This window comes from Tamandua tetradactyla, chromosome 13 (genome assembly GCF_023851605.1).
Source record: "Tamandua tetradactyla isolate mTamTet1 chromosome 13, mTamTet1.pri, whole genome shotgun sequence".
NCBI lineage: Eukaryota > Metazoa > Chordata > Mammalia > Pilosa > Myrmecophagidae > Tamandua > Tamandua tetradactyla.
Window position 1 is genome coordinate 52,008,652 of NC_135339.1, and position 25,994 is coordinate 52,034,645.

A 25,994-nucleotide genomic window follows, 5' to 3' on the forward strand; every position below is an offset into this window, starting at 1 on the left:
TACAGGTTTTAAGTCGTGTTTTCTTGATTCGGCACTCACCCAGTTACTGCAACCCTATAACTGCTTTACAGAGTTTTGAGGACGATGGCTTTGCCAATTTTTGCTAACTGTTCAAAGATTCTCTGGGGGACTTCCGGAGAAGATGGCGGCTTAGTAAGACGCGCGGGTCTTAGTTCCTCCTCCAGAAAAGCAACTAAAGAAACAGAAACAATATGAAACAGCTCCCGGAGTCACGACAGAGACCAAAAAGACAGCGTACCCCATTCTGGAACGGCTGAACGGGCAGGGAGAATCTGCTGCGGTGAGCTACCCGAGGGGCGCGCGTTTTCCCGGCCGGGGCGGCTGGCGACTGGGGTCCCCTCCACGCACGTGGCTCCCCGGTCTGACTGGGAACGTTGGATAGCAGGGCCCTCCCGTCACGCTTGGCGTTTCGGGCCAGCTGGGCAATTAGGACCGGCACTCTCCCAAGCCGTGGCGGCCAGCGACCCCCACCTCCACGCGCAGTTTCCCGGGCCGACTGCTGTGCAGACAGACGAGCGCCACGAGCGCCACCTACTGGGCAGGAAAAGAAAAACAGAGCCCAGAGATTTCACAGAAAAAGCTTTCAACCAGCTGGGTCCCACACCCAGGGAAATCTGCTCAAATGCCCAGACACCAGCAGAAAATAATGGATGACGCTCGGAAAATTGAAGATATGGCCCAGTCAAAGGAACAAACCAATAGTTCAAATGAGATACAGGAGCTGAGACAACTAATGCTGAATATACGAACAGAAATGGAAAAATTCTTCAAAAACCAAATCAATAAATTGAGGGAGGACATGAAGAAGACATGGACTGAACAAAAAGAAGAAATAGAAAATCTGAAAAAACAAATCACAGAACTTATGGGAGTGAAGAACAAAGAAGAAAAAATGGAAAAAACAATGGATACCTACAATGGTAGATCTAAAGAGACAGAAGCTACAATTAGTGAACTGGAGGATGGAACATCTGAATTCCAAAAAGAAACAGAAACTATAGGGAAAAGAATGGAAAAACTTGAGCAGGGGATCAGGGAACTGAATGACAATATGAAGCGCACAAATATACGTGTTGTGGGTGTCCCAGAAGGAGAAGAGAAGGGAAAAGGAGGAGAAAAACTAATGGAAGAAATTATCACTGAAAATTTCCCAACTCTTATGAAAGACCTAAATTTGCAGATCCAAGAAGTGCAGCGCACCCCAAAGAGAATAGACCCAAATAGGCGTTCTCCAAGACACTTACTAGTTGGAATGTCAGAGGTCAAAGAGAAAGAGAGGATCTTGAAAGCAGCAAGAGAAAAACAATCTGTCACATACAAGGGAAACCCAATAAGACTATGTGTAGATTTCTCAGCAGAAACCATGGAAGCTAGAAGACAGTGGGATGATATATTTAAATTACTAAAAGAGAAAAACTGCCAACCAAGACTCCTATATCCAGCAAAATTGTCCTTCAAAAATGAAGGAGAAATTAAAACATTTATAGACAAAAAGTCACTGAGAGAATTTGTGACCAAGAGACCAGCTCTGCAAGAAATACTAAAGGGAGCACTAGAGTCAGATATGAAAAGACAGAAGAGAGAGGTATGGAGTAAAGTGTAGAAAGAAGGAAAATCAGATATGATATATATAATACAAAAGCCAAAATGGTAGAGGAAAATATTATTCAAACAGTAATAATACTAAAAGTTAATGGACTGAATTTCCCAATCAAAAGACATAGAATGGCAGAAAGGATTACGACCCAGCAATACCACTGCTAGGTATCTACTCAAGGGACTTAAGGGCAAAGACACAGACGGACATTTGCACACCAGTGTTTATAGCAGCATTATCTACAATTGCAAAGAGATGGAAACAGCCAAAATGCTCATCAACAGACGAGTGGCTAAACAAACTGTGGCGTATACCTACGATGGAATATTATGCAGCTTTAAGACAGACTAAACTTATGAAGCATGTAATAACATGGATGGACCTAGAGAACATTATGCTGAGTGAGTCTAGCCAAAAACTAAAGGACAAATACTGTAAGGTCCCACTGATGTGAACCGACATTTGAGAATCAGCTTGGAATGTATCATTGGTAACAGAGACCAGCAGGAGTTAGAAACAGGGTAAGATAATGGGTAATTGGAGCAGAAGGGATACAGACTGTGCAACAGGACTAGATACAAAAACTCAAAAATGGACAGCACAATAATACCTAAGTGTAATGTAACTATGTTGGAACACTGAATGAAGCTGCACCTGAAATATGGTTTTTTGTTTGTTTGTGTGTTTGTATCTTTTGTTTTTGTTTTTTTCTTTTTCCTTTATATATATATATATATATTATTAGTATTATTATTTTAATTCTCTTCTCTATATTAACATTCTATATCTTTTTCTGCTGTTTTGCTAGTTCTTTTCCTAAATCGATACAAATGTACTAAGAAATGATGATCATACATCTATGTGATGATACTAAGAATTACTGAGTGCATTTGTAGAATGGAATGATTTCTAAATGTTGTGTTAATTTCTTTTCTTTTTTTTGATTAATAAAAAAATTAAAAAAAAAAAAAGATTCTCTGGGAAAACAGAACCATGGAATATTTTATGCAGCCATTTTTGTCAACCAGAAGTCCTAGTCATGTCTCTATTTCTCTCCCGGAACACATGAATACAGGTATAACCACTGTTTTAATGTTCTTCTAGGGTCATTCTAACAGTTGCATCATTTCTGGGTTGGTTCTGACTGATCTTTTTTTTCATTTTGTATCATATTTTCCTGCTTCCTTACATACCTGGGAATTGTTGTTAAACGTCAGTCATTTTGAATTGTCCTGTTTGGGGTTGGGTATTTTTATTTCTATAGATATTCGTGTGTACTCTAGCTGTTTGGGACTTCCCAGACACTGAGTTGTGTCTCCTCAACTCAGGAAGCCTGCTGGACTCCACCTGGGTTCCCTCTCCTTGTGCTGCAACCTCACGGCGGTAGGCTTGAAGCAATTGTAGGCGCACCTCAATTCTTCCCTCTCAAGTATCATTGTCCTTTGCTGTCAGTGCCCTGCATTGACCTTTGAGAGTTAAAAATTGTTATTTCATATATTTTGTCCATTTGTTGTTGTTGTTGTTCCAGGCAGAGGGGCAAATCTGGGTCCTGTTAACTTTCTTGGCTGAAAGTGGAAGGAACGCCTCTTTTTTAAATAATCAACTTTTTGAGGTCTAACTTACATACATGAAATCGAATGCAGTCAATTGTACAGCTCTTTTTCATCTGTCAAATGTACAATCACTGTTCCAATGAAGATGTAAAACATTTCTATCCCCTCAGAAAGTTTCCTCATGCTTACTGGAAGTCAATCCCTCCTCTAGTGAACCACTAATCTGTTTTCTGTAACTGTAAATTAGTTTTGCCTGTTCTATAACTTTATATAAATGGAATCTTTATGTAAATGGAATCTTCAGATCAGAATTGGATCTGAATTATTTTGCTCAGCATATTTTTTCAAATTCATCCATGTTGATGTGTGTACGGTAGTTTGTTCCTCTTTATTGCTGAGTAAAATTCCATTTTATTGATACAACACAATTTGTTTATCCATTCATCTGTTGCTGTACTTTTGGGTTGTTTCCAGTTTGGGGCTATTATGAAGAAAATTAACATAAGAATTTGTATACAAGTCTTTTCTTGTGGACATATGTTTGCATTTATCTATATAAATACCTAGCAGTGGAAGCACTGGGACAAAGAGGAGATGTATGTGTACAGGAAATTGGCGAAGTGCTTTAGAATTGGTTGTCAAGTTAGTTGAGATGATGCTGTTCATTTCTTCTGTTGTTCTTAATGATTTTTGTTTGTCCATTTGTTCTAATGATTTTTGATGAGGAGTGTTGGAATCGCTAACTCTAATTCGGGCTTTGTCTATTTCTACCTTTAGGTGTTATTCATGATTTTTGAAGCTCTGTTATTGGGTGAATACACATTTAGGATTATTATATGTTCCTCAATAATTGCTCCTCTCCTCATTATGAAATGCTCCTCTTTATCTTTTCTTTTGTCTTGAAGTCTTCTTTGTGTGTGAAATTACTATAGCTTACCCAGGCTTCTTATGCTAACTCTTTGCATGATGTATCTTTTTCCATCCTTTCACTTTTTTTTAATTCATCCTTTTACTTTTTTTTTTTTTATTAATTAAAAAAAGGATTAACAAAACAATTAGAAATCATTCCAATCTACATGTACAATCAGTAATTCTTAATAACATCACATAGTTGCATATTCATCATTTCTTAGTACATTTGCATCGATTTAGAAAAAGAAATAAAAAGACAACAGAATAAGAATTAAAACAATACTAGAAAGAAAAAAAACAAAAAAAACAAAAACAAAAAACCTATACCTCACATGCAGCTTCATTCAGTGTTTTAACATAATTGCATTACAATTGGGTAGTATTGTGCTGTCCATTTCTGAGTTTTTATATCCAGTCCCGTTGTACAGTCTGTATCCCTTCATCTCCAATTATCCCTTCTCTTTTTTTTTTTTTAATTAACAGAAAAAAAGAAATTAACCCAACATTTAGAGATCATACCATTCTACATATGCAATCATTAATTCTTTTTTTTTTTATATTAATTAAAAAAAGAATTAACAAAACAATTAGAAATCATTCCAATCTACATGTACAATCAGTAATTCTTAATAACATCACATAGTTGCATATTCATCATTTCTTAGTACATTTGCATCGATTTAGAAAAAGAAATAAAAAGACAACAGAATAAGAATTAAAACAATAATAGAAAGAAAAAAAACAAAAAAAACAAAAGCAAAAAACCTATACCTCACATGCAGCTTCATTCAGTGTTTTAACATAATTGCATTACAATTGGGTAGTATTGTGCTGTCCATTTCTGAGTTTTTATATCCAGTCCCGTTGTACAGTCTGTATCCCTTCATCTCCAATTATCCCTTCTCTTTTTTTTTTTTTTTTTTAATTAACGGAAAAAAAGAAATTAACCCAACATTTAGAGATCATACCATTCTACACATGCAATCATTAATTCTTAACATCATCACATAGATGCATGATCATCATTTCTTAGTACATTTGCATTGGTTTAGAAGAACTAGCAACATAACCGAAAAAGATACAGAATGTTAATATAGAGAAAAAAATAAAAGTAATAATAGTAAAATCAAAACAAAACAACACAAAACAAAACAAAAACCTATAGCTCAGATGCAGCTTCATTCAGTGTTTTAACATGATTACTTTACAATTGGGTATTATTGTGCTGTCCATTTTTGAGTTTTTGTATCTAGTCCTGTTGCACAGTCTGTATCCCTTCAGCTTCAATTACCCATTGTCTTACCCTGTTTCTAACTCCTGCTGAACTCTGTTACCAATGACATATTTCAAGTTTATTCTCGAATGTCCGTTCACATCAGTGGGACCATACAGTATTTGTCCTTTAGTTTTTGGCTGGATTCACTCAGCATAATATTCTCTAGGTCCATCCATGTTATTACATGGTTCATAAGTTTATCTTGTCTTAAAGCTGCATAATATTCCATCGTATGTATATACCACACTTTGTTTAGCCACTCTTCTGTTGATGGAGATTTTGGCTGTTTCCATCTCTTTGCAATTGTAAATAATGCTGCTATAAACATTGGTGTGCAAATGTCCGTTTGTGTCTTTGCCCTTAAGTCCTTTGAGTAGATACCTAGCAATGGTATTGCTGGGTCGTATGGCAGTTCTATATTCAGCTTTTTGAGGAACCGCCAAACTGCCTTCCACAGTGGTTGCACCCTTTGACATTCCCACCAACAGTGGATAAGTGTGCCTCTTTCTCCGCATCCTCTCCAGCACTTGTCATTTTCTGTTTTGTTGATAATGGCCATTCTGGTGGGTGTGAGATGATATCTCATTGTGGTTTTGATTTGCATTTCTCTAATGGCCAGGGACATTGAGCATCTCTTCATGTGCCTCTTGGCCATCCGTATTTCCTCTTCTGAGAGGTGTCTGTTCAAGTCTTTTTCCCATTTTGTAATTGGGTTGGCTGTCTTTTTGTTGTTGAGATGAACAATCTCTTTATAAATTCTGGATACTAGACCTTTATCTGATATATCATTTCCAAATATTGTCTCCCATTGTGAAGGCTGTCTTTCTACTTTCTTGATGAAGTTCTTTGATGCACAAAAGTGTTTAATTTTGAGGAGTTCCCATTTATTTATTTCCTTCTTCAGTGCTCTTGCTTTAGGTTTAAGGTCCATAAAACCGCCTCCAGTTGTAAGATCCATAAGATATCTCCCAACATTTTCCTCTAACTGTTTTATGGTCTTAGACCTAATGTTTAGATCTTTGATCCATTTTGAGTTAACTTTTGTATAGGGTGTGAGAGATGGGTCTTCTTTCATTCTTTTGCATATGGATATCCAGTTCTCTAGGCACCATTTATTGAAGAGACTGCTCTGTCCCAGGTGAGTTGGCTTGACTGCCTTATCAAAGATCAAATGTCCATAGATGAGAGGGTCTATATCTGAGCACTCTATTCGATTCCATTGGTCGATATATCTATCTTTATGCCAATACCATGCTGTTTTGACCACTGTGGCTTCATAATATGCCTTAAAGTCAGGCAGCGCGAGACCTCCAGCTTCGTTTTTTTTCCTCAAGATGTTTTTAGCAATTCGGGGTACCCTGCCCTTCCAGATAAATTTGCTTATTGGTTTTTCTATTTCTGAAAAATAAGTTGTTGGGATTTTGATTGGTATTGCATTGAATCTGTAAATCAATTTAGGTAGGATTGACATCTTAACTATATTTAGTCTTCCAATCCATGAACACGGTATGCCCTTCCATCTATTTAGGTCTTCTGTGATTTCTTTTAGCAGTTTTTTGTAGTTTTCTTTATATAGGTTTTTTGTCTCTTTAGTTAAATTTATTCCTAGGTATTTTATTCTTTTAGTTGCAATTGTAAATGGGATTCGTTTCTTGATTTCCCCCTCAGCTTGTTCATTACTAGTGTATAGAAATGCTACAGATTTTTGAATGTTGATCTTGTAACCTGCTACTTTGCTGTACTCATTTATTAGCTCTAGTAGTTTTGTTGTGGATTTTTCCGGGTTTTCGACGTATAGTATCATATCGTCTGCAAACAGTGATAGTTTTACTTCTTCCTTTCCAATTTTGATGCCTTGTATTTCTTTTTCTTGTCTAATTGCTCTGGCTAGAACCTCCAACACAATGTTGAATAATAGTGGTGATAGTGGACATCCTTGTCTTGTTCCTGATCTTAGGGGGAAAGTTTTCAATTTTTCCCCATTGAGGATGATATTAGCTGTGGGTTTTTCATATATTCCCTCTATCATTTTAAGGAAGTTCCCTTGTATTCCTATCTTTTGAAGTGTTTTCAACAGGAAAGGATCTTGAATCTTGTCGAATGCCTTCTCTGCATCAATTGAGATGATCATGTGATTTTTCTGCTTTGATTTGTTGATATGGTGTATTACATTAATTGATTTTCTTATGTTGAACCATCCTTGCATACCTGGGATGAATCCTACTTGGTCATGATGTATAATTCTTTTAATGTGTTGTTGGATACGATTTGCTAGAATTTTATTGAGGATTTTTGCATCTGTATTCATTAGAGAGATTGGTCTGTAGTTTTCTTTTTTTGTAATATCTTTGCCTGGTTTTGGTATGAGGGTGATGCTGGCTTCATAGAATGAATTAGGTAGTTTTCCCTCCACTTCGATTTTTTTGAAGAGTTTGAAGAGAATTGGTACTAATTCTTTCTGGAACGTTTGGTAGAATTCACATGTGAAGCCATCTGGTCCTGGACTTTTCTTTTTAGGAAGCTTTTGAATGACTAATTCAATTTCTTTACTTGTGATTGGTTTGTTGAGGTCATCTATGTCTTCTTGAGTCAAAGTTGGTTGTTCATGTCTTTCCAGGAACCCGTCCATTTCCTCTAAATTGTTGTATTTATTAGCGTAAAGTTGTTCATAGTATCCTGTTATTACCTCCTTTATTTCTGTGAGGTCAGTAGTTATGTCTCCTCTTCCATTTCTGATCTTATTTATTTGCATCCTCTCTCTTCTTCTTTTTGTCAATCTTGCTAAGGGCCCATCAATCTTATTGATTTTCTCATAGAACCAACTTCTGGCCTTATTGATATTCTCTATTGTTTTCATGTTTTCGATTTCATTTATTTGTGCTCTAATCTTTGTTATTTCTTTCCTTTTGCTTGCTTTGGGGTTAGCTTGCTGTTCTTTCTCCAGTTCTTCCAAACGGATAGTTAATTCCTGAATTTTTGCCTTTTCTTCTTTTCTGATATAGGCATTTAGAGCAATAAATTTCCCTCTTAGCACTGCCTTTGCTGCGTCCCATAAGTTTTGATAGGTTGTGTTTTCATTTTCATTCGCCTCGAGGTATTTGCTAATTTCCCTTGCAATTTCTTCTTTGACCCAGTCGTTGTTTAGGAGTGTGTTGTTGAGCCTCCACGTATTTGTGAATTTTCTGGCACTCTGCCTATTATTGATTTCCAACATCATTCCTTTATGGTCCGAGAAAGTGTTGTGTAAGATTTCAATCTTTTTAAATTTGTTAAGACTTGCTTTGTGACCCAGCATATGGTCTATCTTTGAGAATGATCCATGAGCACTTGAGAAAAAGGTGTATCCTGCTGTTGTGGGATGTAATGTCCTATAAATGTCTATTAAGTCTAGTTCATTTATAGTAATATTCAGATTCTCTATTTCTTTGTTGATCCTCTGTCTAGATGTTCTGTCCCTTGATGAGAGTGGTGAGTTGAAGTCTCCAACTATTATGGTATATGAGTCTATTTCCCTTTTCAATGTTTGCAGTATATTCCTCACGTATTTTGGGGCATTCTGATTCGGTGCGTAAATATTTATGATTGTTATGTCTTCTTGTTTAATTGTTCCTTTTATTAGTATATAGTGTCCTTCTTTGTCTCTTTTAACTGTTTTACATTTGAAGTCTAATTTGTTGGATATTAGTATAGCCACTCCTGCTCTTTTCTGGTTGTTATTTGCATGAAATATCTTTTCCCAACCTTTCACTTTCAACCTATGTTTATCTTTGGGTCTAAGATGTGTTTCCTGTAGACAGCATATAGAAGGATCCTGTTTTTTAATCCATTCTGCCAATCTATGTCTTTTGATTGGGGAATTCAGTCCATTGACATTTAGTGTTATTACTGTTTGGATAATATTTTCCTCTAACATTTTGCCTTTTGTATTATATATATCATATCTAATTTTCCTTCTTTCTACACTCTTTTCCATATCTCTCTCTTCTGTCTTTTTGTATCTGACTCTAGTGCTCCCTTTAGTATTTCTTGCAGAGCTGGTCTCTTGGTCACAAATTCTTTCAGTGACTTTTTGTCTGAGAATGTTTTAATTTCTCCCTCATTTTTGAAGGATAATTTTGCTGGATATAGGAGTCTTGGTTGGCAGTTTTTCTCTTTTAGTATTTTAAATATATCATCCCACTGTCTTCTAGCTTCCATGGTTTCTGCTGAGAAATCTACACAAAATCTTATTGGGTTTCCCTTGTATGTAATGGATTGTTTTTCTCTTGCTGCTTTCAAGATCTTCTCTTTCTCTTTGACCTCTGACATTCTAACTAGTAAGTGTCTTGGAGAACGCCTATTTGGGTCTAATCTCTTTGGGGTGCGCTGCACTTCTTGGATCTGTAATTTTAGGTCTTTCATAAGAGTTGGGAAATTTTCAGTGATAATTTCTTCCATTAGTTTTTCTCCTCCTTTTCCCTTCTCTTCTCCTTCTGGGACACCCACAACACGTATATTTGTGCGGTTCATATTGTCCTTGAGTTCCCTGATACCCTGTTCAAATTTTTCCATTCTTTTCCCTATAGTTTCTGTTTCTTTTTGGAATTCAGATGTTCCATCCTCCAAATCACTAATTCTATCTTCTGTCTCTTTAAATCTATCATTGTAGCTATCCATTATTTTTTCTATGTTTGCTACTTTATCCTTCACTTCCATAAGTTCTGCGATTTGTTTTTTCAGTTTTTCTATTTCTTCTTTATGTTCAGCCCATGTCCTCTTCATGTCCTCCCTCAATTTATCGATTTCATTTTTGAAGAGGTTTTCCATTTCTGTTCGTATATTCAGCATTAGTTGTCTCAGCTCTTGTGTCTCATTTGAGCTATTGGTTTGTTCCTTTGACTGAGCCATATTCTCAATCTTTTGAGCGTGGACAGTTATCTTCTGCTGCTGGCGTCTGGGCATTTATTCAGCTTTCTCTTGGTGTTGGACCCAGCAAGGTTGTAATATTTTTCTGTGAAATCTCTGGGTTCTGTTTTTCTTATCCTGCCCAGTAGGTGTCGCTCGTGGCACCCGTTTGTCTGCGGGTCCCACCAGTAAAAGGTGCTGTGGGACCTTAAACTTTGGAAAACTCTCGCCGTCCTGGGGATTCGCTAGCCGAAACGGCTTGAGCCGGCCCGGGGTCCGAACGCAGGGAGGGTTGCTGGTCGCCGCAGCCAGGGAAAGAGCCCGTCCGAATTTCCTAGTCGGCCCTGGGCAACAAGCGTGGCGGGAGGGCGCCAGCGGCAGCGGCCCGCCCGAGAGAGTGCACGTTCCCCGGGAGTCACGGGTTTGGAAGGGGCCTCCCCCACCCGTCACCGTTCTCCGCGGCCTGGGGGTTTCCGATCCAATTCTCTCAGTTGGTCCGGGGGCTGCGCGTGGTGTGGGCGCCAGCCGTCTTTGTTTCAGGGGACCGCCTCTCCAATTCTCCCAGCCGGCCCGGGAAGGGGGAAGGGAGTTACTCCGGCCGCTTGCCACCCCGCCTGGTAAGGCCCACGCGCCTCGGCGATCTCACCCGAGCTGCTTCTCTCAGCCAGCCAGCCGTTCCAGGATGGGGTACGCTGTCTTTTTTATCTCTGTTGTGGCTTTGGGCGCTTTCTGTATCGTTTCTACTCCCCTAGTAGGTGTCCTGGAGAAGAAACTAAGATCCGCGCGTCTTACTAAGCCGCCATCTTCCAGGAAGTCCCCCATCCTTTTACTTTTAATCTATTTTTTTTTTCTTAAAAATCTGGGAATAGAAGGAAACTTCTTCAACATGTAGAGGACATATATGAAAAGCTAACATCATATTCAATGGTGAAATAATGAAAACTTTCCCCCTATGATCCGGAATAAGACATGGATTTCCACTGTCACCATTCTTATTCAACATTGTGCTAGAAGTTCTAGCCAGCACAAATCAGCAAAAAAAAGAAATAAAAGGCATCCAAATTGGAAAGAGTTAAGTAAAACTTTCCCTACTCGCAGATAACATGTACCTATATAGAGAGAATCCTGAAATTTCACAACAAAGGTGTGGTAGTTAGATTTAGGTGTCAACTTGGCTAGGTGAAGGTGCCTAGATCTATTGCTGTGGACATGAGCCAATGGTGTGTGAACCTCATTCGTTGCTGATTACATCTACAGTCAGCTAGGAGGCATGCCTGCTGCAATGAATGATGCTTGATTTAATTGGCCGGTGCTTAAATGAGAGAACTCAGCGTGGCACAGCCCAAGTATCTCAGTATACTTCATCTCAGCACTCACAGCTCAGCCCAGGCCTTTGGAGATACAGAAAGAAATCACCCCAGGGAGAGTTGTTGGAACCCAGAGACCTGGAGAGAAGGCCAGCAGATATAACCCTGTGCCTTCCCACATAAGAAAGAACCTCAGTTGAAAGTTAGCTGCCTTTCCTCTGAAGAACTAATGAAATTCCCCTTTTATTAAAAGCCAATTCATCTCTGGTGTGTTGTATTCCAGCAGCTAGCAAACTAGAACAACCAGAAACAAACCCTTTTAAAAATGGAATTTATTAAGTTGCAAGTTTACAGTTCTAAGGCTATGAAAATATCCATATTAAGGCGCCAACAAGATGTTACTTTCACTCAAGAAAGGCTAATACCATCCAGAACACCTCTGCCAGCTGGAAAGGCACATGACTGGCCTCTGCTGAGGTCTTTGGCTCCTGAACACCTCTCTCAGCTAGGAAAGCATGTGGCGACATCTGCTAGCTTTCACTCATCATTTCATAAGACTTCTCCAGGGGCATTTTCCTTCTGCATCTCCAAAGATCTCTGTATATGTGGGCTCTGTTGGCACTTTCCAAAAGGGTTCCCTCTAAGCAATTCCACTTTGAATGGGTAGAGGCACATCTTTATGGAGACAATCAAAAAGATCCCACCCAACAGTATTGAATGAACATTAAACAACATGGCATATTGAACTTCTAGGGATGCAAACTACATCTGAGATGAAAAATACTCTTGTTGGGATTAACAGCAGATAATATCCAATATGAAACAAAGAAATAAAAGATAATTTGGGGGGATTAGTTGCCTTTTTTTATTAATTAAAAAACTTTTTTTAAAGTATAACAACAAGCAAACACAAACATTCTTATGACCATTCCATTCTACATATATCATCAGTAATTCACAATATCATCACATAGTTGCATATTCATCATCATGATCATTAAAAGATAATTTTTTAAACAAAAATAGCATCAGTGAGCTGAGGGAACAACTTCAATAAGTCCCCATAGAAGAGGAGAGAGACAGGAAAAGAAAAATATATTTTAATAAACAACATGCAAATTTTTCAAATTTGATGAAAAGTAAAAACCCACAGATCCAAGAAGCACAACATACTCCAAGAACAAGAAATTGAAAGAAAACTACTTCAAGGTTCTTTATAATCAAATTTCTCACAATCAGTGATTAAAAGACAGTAAGAGGGAAAGGACAGTTTAAATAGAGAGAGATAAAACTAAGGCTAAAATCAGATTTCTTGTCAGGAAAAATATCCAAATTAAAAGGTAGAGATTATCAGATTGGATAAAAAAAAACAAAATCTAAGTATAGGCTGCCTAGAAAAACCCAACTTTAAATGTAAAGAACCAATAGGTTTAAAAGTGTAAGGATGGGAAAAGATATAATACTCTAATACTAATCAAAGGAAAGCTGGAGTGGCTATAGTAATATCAGACAAAGACAATTTCAGAGGAAAAAAATATTACCAGAGATAAAGAGGGTAATTTTATAATGATAAAGGGGTTAATACATTAAGAATACATAAAAATCCTGAATGTTAATGTACCTAATCACATAGCATTAAAATACATGGAGCAAAAACTAATAGTATTAAAAGGAGCAAGTAGACAGAAAATCAAAAAGAGAAGAACTGGACAACACTATCAACCAACTTAATCTAAATGACTTTTATAAAATTCTCCATCAAATAACAGCAGAATACACATTCTTTTTAAGTATATAGGGAACATTTACCAAGATAGAATATATTCTTAGCCATAAAACAAGTCTCAACAAATTGAAAAGGATTTGGAGAGCAACACTATGAAGCAGAGAGTCCACCAGCCAGCGACCTTTGGAGATGAGGAAGGAGAACGCCTCCTGGGGAGCTTCGTGAAGCCAGAAGCCAGGAGAGAAAGCTGGCAGATGACGCCATGTTCACCACGTGCCCTTCCAGCTGAGAGAGAAGCCCTGACTGTGTTCGCCATGTGCCCTCTAACTTGAGAGAGAAACCCTGAACTTCATCGGCCTTCTAGAAACAAGGTATCTTCCCTGGATGCCTTTGATTGGACATTTCTATAGACTTGTTATAATTGGAACATTCTCTCAGCCTTAGAACTGTAAACTAGCAACTCATTAAATTCCCCTTGTTAAAAGCCAAAAAAAAAAAAATTGAAAAGGATTCAAACCCAAGTATTTCTCTGACTACAATACAATTAAATTAGAAATCAGTAACAGCAGATATCGGAAAAATCCCCAGGTATTTGAAGCTAAATAACATACTTCTAAATAACCTATATGTCAAAGAAGAAATTAAAGGGGCAATTATAGAGTATATTGGACTGCATAAAATGAAAGCACAAAATACAAAACTTTGTGGGATGCAGCCAAAAGAGTATTAGAGGGAAATTCATAGCACTAAAATAACCACTTAAACACATGGAAAGTTCTCAAATTAATGACAGCAGTTTCTCCTAAACAAAATAGAAAAAGAAGAGCAAATGAAATCCAAAGTTAAAAAAGAATAAGAAAATAATAAAGATCAGATCAGAAATCAAGAAAGTAGAAAACAGAAAAACAGAGAAAATAAATGAAATTGAAAGCTAGCTCTTTGAGAAAATCAATAGAATCAATAAACCTCTAGCCAGATAAACCAGATCAGGAAAAAAAGAGAAAAGACATAAATTACCAATACCATGAACGAGAGAAGCAACATCACTACAAAATGTACAGATATTAAAAAGGTAAGGGGACGGGCCATGGTGGCTCAGCAGGCAGAGTTCTTGCCTGCCATGCCATAGACCCGGGTTTGATTTCCGGTGCCTGCCCATGCAAAAAAATAATGTACGGGATTATTATGAACAACTTAAAGCCATTCAATTTGAAAACTCAGATGAAATAGACAAATTCATTGAGAGACAGAAACTGCTAAAGTTCTCTCAAGAAGGAAGAGATCATCTGAATAGCCTACATGTATTTTAAAAATCAAATCTGTGGTTTAGAAAAAAATCTCCTAAAGATGACTCCCAGGGATGAATCCAGACCTAGCACCATGGGATCAACAATTTCATGCTGACCAAAGGGGGAAAAGAAGTGTAATTAATAAAGCAATAGTGGCAGAGAGAATTCAAACAGAGTCAAGAGGCTACTCTGGAAGTCGCTCTTACACAAGCTTCAGGTAGACTTTGCTACCTATCATAACCTGCCAACCCCCAAACACGACCATTCCAGCCAATCCTAAAGAACATCTAGGGCAATATATAAGATTCCACAAGGGTTCCAGGCACTAGAGTAACTTTCCAGAAAACCTACAAACTCCAGATGGGTCCCTGGTCCAGATAAGTCCTGAAACCTAGCCCAGCCTCTCCAGAACATCAGATAGTTCCATCTCCCTACCCTGTATTAGTGGCAGACCCTTCCAATATCAAAAATTTAGAATTGCCAAAGCCCAAACAACCCCAAAGACAGATATAGAAAGATCAAAGGTGATGGTGGAATTATATATAGAAGATAGGACTTAAATGAATATGCATTTTGAATCATTAAATTGATATCTGTTTTAGTCTCTAGTATTTTACAGCAGCTAGAAGTAAAAACCTAAAATTGTGAAATTATAACCCGTGTCAAAGTCTGAAATATGTTCTACAACCAATTGTGGTGCTGTGCTTTGAAATTTATAGCTTTTTTGTATATATGTTATTGTTCACAAAAAAAAGAAGGAAAAAAAGTCGATTGTGATGATAAAATAGTAATTAAGCCCTCTAGCCTCCTATATTTTGGAGCAGCTAGAAAGAAAAATATGAGAGGATCATACAGTAGCCCATGACAAACTCTGAGATCTGTCCTGTAACCCCGTGTTGAAGAGTGCTTTGAAAACTATTGCTTTTTTTATTCCTTTGCTTTGTATATATGTTATACTATACAATAAAAAAGTTAAAAAAAAAAAAAAAAATCTCCCAGGCAGGCCACAAAACATCTCCCCATAAAGAAATGTCTGTGTTCAGATGACTTTGCTGGGGGATCCCACCAAACACTGAAAGACAAAATAATGCCTTTTTAACACAAACTCTTCCAGAAAACTGAAGAGAAAGGAATACTGCCCAACTGATTCTATCACGTCAAGATTACCTTGGCAACAAAACCATACAAAGACATTACAAGAAGAGAAAACTATGGACCAATATTCCTCCTAAACACAGATGCAGATTTCCTGAGTGGAAACCCACTTCTTAATCTCACTGGCCCATCCCAGCCTCAGGCCAACTTCAAAGTAAAAAGAAGGTGGAATGATGATGATGTCTTCAAGAACTGCGTGAAAGGTGTAGATGATCAGAAGACAAAAGATTTGTAAATGATATGCTGCGATCTGAATTTCACAAAAAGTTCATGGAAAAATATATTAAGTAGTATAAATTTATGTGCTTATTACTAAAAGACTATAAAATGTAAAGGAGCATTGTTCTAGTTTCCTAGCTGCTGGAATGCAATATACCAGAAACAGAATAGCTTTTAAAAAGGGGAATTTAATAAATTGCTAGTTTACAGTTCTAAGGCCCAATTTGGAAATTTGGCCAATTAAAGCAAGGCTATAGAAATGTCCAAATTAAGGCACTAACAAGAGGTTACTTTCACTCAGGAAAGGCCGATGAAGTTCAGGGTTTCTCTCTCAACTGGAAAGTCACATGAGGAACATGGAGATGTCTGCTAGCTTTTTCTCCAGGCTTCTCGTTTCATGAAGCTCCCCCAGTGGAGTTTTCCTTTTACATTTCCAAAGATTTCTGGCCGCCTGGGCTCTGTGACTCTCATGGCTCTGTTGCTCACAAGCTTTTTCCAAAGTGTTTCCTCTTTTAAAGGATTCCAGTAAAGTAACCAAGACCCACCTGGAATGGGTGGAGTCACAGCTCCCTCTAATCCAGGGTTAAGATGAGTCATGCCTCCATGGAGATAATCGAATCAAGTTTCAACCTATGGTGCTGAATAGGGATTAAAGAAACAGTTGCTCCCACAAGATTGGGTCAGGATTAAACCATGGCTTTTCTAGGGAATATAATCCTTTCAAAGCAGCACAGCTATTATGCTTTATTTTCATTTGTTTGTTTTTGGTTTTTTAGCCTTCCCCCCACCCTTTCCTAAATTGCACACACGTTTTCCTCATTTTAAATTCCAAAAATACCTTTTCTTTTAGTGATACTTTATTTGATAATGGACTTGGGAATTGGTTTAACCAATTTCTATTCTTTGAATGCTCCCAGACATGTTTGTCTTCCTTCCTTCCTTCCTCCCTCCCTCCCTTCCTTCCTTTCTGGAAAATGGAATCTAGCTTGTAATAAATACTTTATTAGTTCAAATACAAAAATTACAAACCCAAAAATTTCTCTTCCCCAAAATGAGCAAAGATCTGAACAGACACTTTACTAAATAAGCCACATGGATGGCAAAGATGCACATGAAAAGATGTCTAACACCATTTTTCATTAGGGAAATGCAAATTAAAACACAAGGAAATATCACTGCACACCCACCCTTACAAAAAAGAATGCCCATACCAAGTACTGAAGAGGACATGGAACAGGTGGAATGCTCATACCTTGCTGGTGGGAATATAAAAGGGTACAACCTATTTGGAAACGGGTTTGCGAGTTTGTTGCAAAGTGAAACAAGGAGTCTCTCCCGCGCTTCTCCGCGTCCTACGTCGCCTCGGAACTGACACGACCCGGCCGGGCTCTGGCAGCGCCTGGGTGTCCGGCTCCCGGCGCGTCGTTTCCTCGGCTCCCGGCGGCAGCGCCCTCCGCCAGCGGCTCCTCGCCCATCCGCGCGCCGGCACCTGCGGACTCCGGGGCACCCAGGGGCAGGCCGGGCGCGGGGGCCAGCCGGCCGCTGAGCTTGTCGCCGCCGCCGGCTCAGAAGATAAAATAACAGCCCACTTGCTTAACCGTGATGGTAAACATTAACAACCAAAGGGGAAGTGGCTGACTCTCTGCTAGAGGTTGTGGTTTAAAATAATCTAGATATCGGTGGTTCGGGTGCACGTGAGGGAGCTCAGCCTGCTCTCCTGTCTCCTTGTCTTTCAACAGCACATATTTGAGACGTGACAAGCAATCAAGGATGGCCTGCCTGATCCAGCCTGTGGGCTCACAGACACATCTGTGTGACACACTGTCTGGGCGATATGACTGTTCAGGCACCTTTCGCCGTGCCCATGTCCAACAATCCACTGATAGGCAAGAACTCCTAGGCTAGAATAAATAGAAATATTTTCATGAAAAATTTCCTATTTTTATAATTATTATTTCTTAATGTAATTAAATGAGAACATGGGCGAATGGATTTATTATTACAACTAGCGTGATTATTTTAACTTACCTTGTATACTGAATTTTGTAGTTCTGAAAGTATGCAATCTGTGTTTTGGTTAAATTATAAAAATGCCAACCAAATGTTAGAAAATGGTTCATTGCATAAAACCTAACATATTTTACCTCATATTTGTTTAGTGACATATAAATCATATGCCTGTTCGCCTATAAAATAGATTTAGGACTATTAAATAATTATTAAATGATTTAAAATTATTACCCCTGTTTGATCTAGGTATAGGTGGGGATCTGAAATGGCTTGTTTAGGGCCATACAACTACTTAGAAGATGTGGTACTAGAACCCACATCTTGGCACTACAAGTTAAATGCTCAGATTGAAACTGGACGAATTGTGAATTGCTTAGAGCAGTAAGTAAATGCGAATGTGTGTGGACAAAAATAATTGCTCAATGAACAATTTCAAAGTTAATGATTAACCTAATTTCAAAGACGGTTATTAACCTTATAAAGAAATATTTCAAAATTTGATTTGTTGAGAAATAAAGTTTGAATGCAGGCATTTTATCACTATAAGAGGGGCTCACTGCCTATTCTGACAATACTGGAGGTATAAACTAGATGTCCTCTTCTGAGCAAACTGTCTTTTAATCTTTTAATAATAATGCTGGATTATAAATCTCTGTCTGTAGCAGAATGGGAATCTTATGAGTTAGGTTTTCTCTGTCCTGAGCGAGAAAAGGACATGAACAGGCTGCCACATTGCACAACTCTAGGGGACACTATTCTCTTCAACAAGACTGAAGTTGTACAACAATATGCATCAGTCCCAGAAGTGAGGGGATGGTTTTGAGTACCACAGATTACCAGTCACAAAAGGGAAATAGCTATATCTTTGTTTTTACTAAAAATAAATAAGTAAATAAATTTGTACAAGTTAAAAAAAAAAGTACTAAACATAGGCCTGCCTTATGACCTGACTTTTCCATCCCCTAGGTATTTATGTAAGAGCAATAAAAGCATATATCTGCATACAAAAACTTGTACACAAATACTCACAGCAGCTCTACATGAAATGGCCAAAAACTGGAAACTAAATGTCCTTCAACAGGTAAATGGATAAATGCATTGTGGTATATCCATATTATGATATATCCATACAGTGGAGTACTACTCAACAATAAAAAAGGAATGAATTATTTATACACACAATTACGTGGATGAATCTCAAAATAACTATGAGTGAAAGAAGCCAACAAAATGATTACATGCTGTGTGATTCCATTTATATAAAATTCTATAAAATGAAAACCAATCTCTAATGACTGACTTCGACCCTGATTGTGGTGATGGCATCACAGATATATATGAGCATTTATCAAATTATGTACTTCAATGTGTACAGTTCATAGTATATGAATTATACTTAAAGCTATTAATAAATATGTACACAATAGATTTTTAAAACCAGTCCAACATCTGTCTTGGCCTTCAGAATCTCTTGCAGCAACTTGTTTCCTTGGTCATTCCCCCCTCCCTGCTGCATAGAGAATGGGATGTGGGCTGGAGGGGCTGCAGTGAGCAAGAACCTGGCCTCTCCCTTGGTCTCTAGAATAGCCTAACACAGGCTTTTCTGCTCCCTTCCCCACAACCTCCCTGCAGATATGCTAGAGAGGAAGCACAGAGCCCATATGTGCACTGGCCCTTCTGCTTTTCCCAGTGTACAGCTCCAGCTGCCCTTTGGGCTTATCAGCTATCCCCACACCACAGTCAGAGAGTCTGCGAGGCTGACCCCCTTCTCCTGCTCTTGGCTCTTCTCTCACTTCCTTAGACTGAGGCCAGCACCTCCAGGACCCTCCCTAACCCCACAAAGCCCCAGCGCAGCCCCCCAGACAGACTCTGTCTGTCACTTCTCTACCTAGACTGGGGAGGTCCCCCGCTGTCACTCAGAGGAGATTAAAACAGTTTGGTTCTCACCTAAGGCTGTTATTTGCATGGAAGGGCTTGTCACACATGCTAATGAAGAGCCCGGCTAAGGGGTCTGACTAAGAGCAGGCCCAAGGACTAAGGGCTTGCAGGCGGCTGCTCGATTCTTCCTGGCTGCTGTGCTGATAACATGCAGACAGACAAGTGGCTGCATCTCTCCTATCTCCTGGACTGACGGCCTGTTCATCTTCCTGAGTAGCTGGGTCCCAGGCCCGTGGGCTTGTGGTGCCCTCCTAGACTGGCCTGAGTCAGGGCAGGACCTGGTCAGTGGTGACCTGGAGGGATGGTGATGCCTAAGCCAGGTCCGTTCACCCCCCAGTGCACAGCTGCCGTTGCTTCTAGGCCAAGACAGAGTGGCTGATCCAGTGGGTCTTGAACTTCTGTGAAGGCTTAAACAATTCAAGGCAAGCATTCCCCCTCCTTTATTCTTAGTGACTTTTTTCCTTTTTACAAAAGTAGTTTGTACATACGGAAGAGTAGTCTGATATTCAAATACCCACACAGAAAATGTTAAAACCACATGTGGACTGGTCCAAGATGACGGCTTAGTGAGGTGTGGAATTTAGTTCGTCCTCCAGAGCAGCTAGTAAATAGCCAGGGACAGTACAGAGCAATGGTTGGGCCACATCAGTGACCAGGCACACAGCTACAGCGTTTTGGACAAGCTAGACCAGCTGCGATCCCACCCAGAACCATGAGTTCCCCAAGCCACTGAGGCCAGTGTCCCTCTCTGACAGGCTGGTTCCCAGAGGGGAAAGGAAAAAGATTTCACTAACAGCAAGGGGCTGAGCCCAACCAAGCTCCAATGGTGGAATTAATTAACAAATTCTGACTACTAAAAATAGACCCTCAGCTCAGATGAACCTCAAGCGAAAGCTAAGGTTGCTGGGTTTTGATCCAGCATACAGGGGGCAGGGCTGATGGAAAAAGAAAAAAAAACAAAACAGACTTTTTCAAATCAGACAGCACAAAATACTTGGAAAGTTCCTGAGCCCTGAAGGAAAAGAGGGGGCTCATAGGACCTGGAGATACATAGAGCAACATACCAACTTAGGCTCTTGATTGGCAAACCCAAGGAAAAGGGTCCTGCTCTGAAAAGGACATTTTTTCTTTTCTTTTTTGTGGTGGCTATATTTCTACTGCTTGACTGCCCTTTGCATACAACTGCAAGTCTCCTCAGACTCCAACTGCCCCAGTAATAACACTAAATATTAATGGATTAAACTCCCCAATCAAAAGACATAGACTGGCAGAATGGATTAAAAAACAGGACCCATCTATATACTGTCTACAGGAAACACATCTTAGACCCAAGGATAAACATAGGCTGAAAGTGAAAGGTTGGGAGAAGATATTTCATGCAAACAACAATCAGAAAAGAGCAGGAGTAGTTATACTAATATCCAACAAATTAGACTTCAAATATAGAACAGTTAAAAGAGACAAAGAAGGACACTATGTACTAATAAAAGGAACAATTCAACAAAAAGACATAACAATCATAAATATTTATGCACTGAGCCAGAATGCTCCAAAATACATGAGTCAAACACTGAAAACACTCAAAAGAGAAATAGACACATCGACCATAATAGTTGGAGACTTCAATTCCCCACTCTCATCAATGGACAGAACATCTAGGTAGAGGATAAATAAAGAAACAGAGAATTTGAATAATACAATAAATGAACTAGACTTAGCAGACATTTATAGAACATTACACCCCACAACAGCAGGATACAGCTTTTTCTCAAGTGCTCATGGATCATTCTCAAGAATAGACCATGTGCTGGGTCACAAAGCAAGTCTCAATAAATTTTAAATGAATGAAATCATACAAAACACTTTCACAGATCATAAAGGAATGAAGTTGGAAATTAGTAATAGGCAGAGGGCCAGAAAATTCACAAATACATGGAGGCTGAACAACACACTCTTAAACAAACAGTGGGTCAAGAAAGAAATTATAAGAAAAATCAGTAAATATCTTGAGGCAAATGAAAATGAAAACACAACATATCAAAATTTATAGGATGCAGCCAAAGCAGTGCTAAGATGGAAATTTATTGCCCTAAATGCCTATATCATAAAAGAAGAAAGAGTAAAAATTGAGGAATTAATTGTTGACTTAGAAGAACTAGAGAAAGAACAGCAAACTAACCCCAAAGCAAGCAAAAGGAAAGGAATAACGAAGATTAGAGCTGAAATAAATGAAATTAACAACATGAAAACAATCGAAAAAATCAGCCAAACCATATGTTAGTTCTATGAGAAAATCAATAAAGGTGATGGACCCCCTAGCAAGGTTGATAAAAAGAAGAAGAGAGAGGATGCAAATAAATAAAATCAGAAATGGAAGAGGAGACATAACCAATGAAATAAAGGAGATAATGATTCCACAGAAATAAAGGAGATAATGAAAGGATATTATGAGCAACTTTATGCTAATATATTAGACAACATAGGTGAAATGGACAACTTCCTAGAAAGGCATGAACAACCAACATTGACTCGAGAAGAAATAGATGACCTCAACGAACCAATCACAAGTAAAGAAATTGAATTAGTCATTAAAAAACTCCCAAAAAAGAAAAGTCCACAACCAGATGGCTTCACATGTGAATTGTACCAAACATTCAAGCAAGAATTAGTACCAGTACTGCTCAAACACTTCAAAAAAATTGAAGAGGAGGGAAGACTGCCTAACTCATTCTATGAAGCCAACATTACCCTCATACCAAAGCCAGGCAAAGATATTACCAAAAAAGAGAACTACAGACCATTCTCTCTTATGACTATAGATGCAAAAATCCCCAACAAAATTCTTTCAAATTGTGTCCAGCAGCATAGTAAAAGAATTATGTACCATGACCAAGTAGGATTCATTCCAGGTATGCAAGGATGGTTCAACATAAGAAAATCAATTAATGTAATATGCCATATCAACAAATCAAAGCATAAAAACCACATGATCATCTCAATTGATGCAGAAAAGGCATTTGACAAAATTCAGCATCCTTTCTTGTTGAAATCACTTCAAAGGATAGGAATAGAAGGGAACTTCCTCAATATGATAAAGGGAATATATGAAAAACTGACAGCTAACATCATCCTTGATGGGGAAAAACTGAAAACTTTCCCTGTAAGATCAGGAACAAGACAAGAATGTCCACTGTCACCACTGTTATTCAACATTGTGTTGAAAGTTCTAGCCAGAGCAATTAGACATGAAAAAGAAATACAAGGCATCAAGATAGGAAAGGAAGAAGTAAAACTCTCACTGTTTGCAGATGATATGATGCTATATGTTGAAAACCCCAAAAAATCCACAGTTTTGAGGTTGCAAGATCAACACTCAAAAATCTCTAGTGTTTCTATACCCTAGTAATGAGCAATCTGAGGGGGAAATCAAGAAAAAAACTCCATTTACAATTGCAACCAAAATAATAAAATATTTAGGAATTAATTTGACTAAGCAGTCAAAAGACCTATACAAAGAAAACTACAAGAAATTGCTAAAAGAAATCACAGAAGACCTAAATAGATGGAAGGGCATACCATGTTCATGTTTTAGAAGACTAAATATAGTTAAGATGTCAATTCTACCTAAACTGATTTATAGATTCAATGCAATACCAATTAAAATCCCAAAAAGTTACTTTTCAGAAATAGAAAAACAAATAACCAAATTTATCTGGAAGGGCAGGGTGCCCCAGATAGCTAAAAATATCCTGAGAAAGAAAAATGAAGTCGTAGGTCTCACACTACCTGATTTTAAGATGTATTACGAAGCTACAGTGGTCAAAACACCATGGTACTGGCATAAAGATAGATATACTGACCAATGGAATCTGATAGAATGTTCGATATAGACCCTCTCATCTATGGACAATGGATCTTTGATAAGGCAGTCAAGCTAATTCACCTGGGACAGAACAGTCTCTTCGATAAATATTGCCTGGAGAACAAGATATCCACATGCAAAAGAATGAAAGAGGATCCATATCTCACACCCTATACAAAAATTAACTCAAAATGGATCAAAGACCTAAACATTAGATCTAAGACCATAAAACTTTTAGAATAAAATGTAGGGAAATATCTTATAAATCTTATAATAGGAGGCGGTTTCCTAGATCTTAAAACCCAAAGCACGAGCATTGAAGAAAGAAATGATAAATGGGAACTCCTCAAAATTAAACACTTTTGTGCATCAAAGAACTTTGTCAAGAAAATAAAAAGACAGCCTACACAATAGGAGACAATATTTGGAAACAATACATCAGATAAGGGCCTAGTATCCAGAATATAGTAACAGATTGTTCAACTTAACAACAAAAAGACAAACAACCCAATTACAAAAGGGCAAAAGACATGAACAGACACTTCTCAGAAGAGGAAATACAAATGGCTAAAAGGCACATGAAAAGTTGATCAACTTCCCTGGCTATTAGGGAAATGCAAATCAAAACCACAATGAGATATCATCTCACACTCACCAGAATGGCCATTATCAATTAAACAGAAAATGACAAGTGCTGGAGAGGATGTGGAGAAAGAAGCACACTTATCCACTGTTGGTGAGAATGTTAAATGGTACAACTGCTGTAGAAGGCAGTTTGGCAGTTCCTCAGGAAACTATGTATAGAATTGCCATATGACCCGGCAATACCATTGCTAGGTATCTACTCAGAGGACATGAGGGCAAGGACACAAACGGACATTTGCACACCAATGTTTATAGCAGCATTATTTATAATTGCCAAGAGATGGAAACAGCCCAAATGTTCATCAACAGACGAGTGGCTAAGCAAGCTGTGGTATTAACATATGACGGAATATTATGCAACTGTAAGGCAGAATAAAGTCATAAAGCATATAACAATCATATTGTTGGGCCTTGACGACATTATGCTGAGTGAGATTAGCCAGAAACAGAAGGACAGATACTGTATGGTCTCACTGAGTGAACTAACACAGTGAGAATGAATGAACTTGGAGAATTTCAGTTAAGACCAGAGGCCATCAAGAGTTAGAGATAGGGTAGATTTGGGGTAATTGGAATTGAAGGGATACAGATTGTACACAGGACTGATTGCAAAAATCCAGAAATGGCTGGCACATTACTACCTAACTGTAATACAATAATGTAAGTACACTGAATAAAGCTGAATGTGAGAAGCATAGAGGGAGGAGGGCTGGGGGCACAAATGAAACCAGAAGGAGAGATAGACGATAAAGACTGAGATGGTATAATCTAGGAATACCTAGAGTGTATGATAGTGACTAAATATACAAATTAAAAAATGTCTTTGCATGAGGAAGAATAAAGCAATGTCAATATTGCAGGGTGTTGAAAATAGATGGTAATTCATATTTTAAAACTTTAATTATGTGTGAGATAAAGAGAAAATGATTATTCAGTACAAAATTTATACTATGACTAGTGCATTTCCTAATATAACTTAAATGCACAGTTTAATTGAACACCATGAGTACATGGAACCTTGAATAAGGCTTGGAATTTTGTAAGTTTGTCCAGAGTGATGCCCCAATAAATCCCAGAGTGATTTAAACAGTGAATAAAAAAGTATTTGCAAAGTCCCGAGACTTTGCAAATGAAAAGACAAAATGAATGGCGAGAAAGGGGGAAATTCAACTTCCACATTTGGAGAATTTTTGATATTCTCGCAAGCAGTGGGGACAAACGAATCAATAGGCTGAGCCCTCAATCTTGGGGTTTGTTCATATGAAACTTATCCCTGCAAAGGACAGGCTAAGCCTACTTAAAATTAGGCCTTAGAGTCACCCCTAGAGAACCTCTTTTTTTTCTCACATGTGGCCTATCTCTCTCAGCCAACACGGCAAGCAAACTCACCGCCCTCCCCCTCTCTACGTGGGACATAACTCCCAGGGGAGTAAACCTCCCTGGCAACCTGGGACAGAAATCTTAGAATGAGCTGGAACTCAGCATCAAGGGATTGAGAAAATCTTCTCAACCAAAAAGGGGAGGAGAAAAATGAGACAAAGTGTCGGTGGTTGAAAGATTTCAGAGCCCTGGAGGTTATTTTTATGCATTTTATAGGTAT

At 38.3% G+C, this 25,994-nt stretch overlaps 1 pseudogene; it reads right to left on the reverse strand.

The window, feature by feature from the left end:
• LOC143653401 (heat shock protein 75 kDa, mitochondrial-like) overlaps positions 1 to 17,805 on the reverse strand; it is a 32,257-nt pseudogene extending 14,452 nt beyond the window's left edge.
• Positions 17,806 to 25,994: the final 8,189 nt, after the last annotated feature.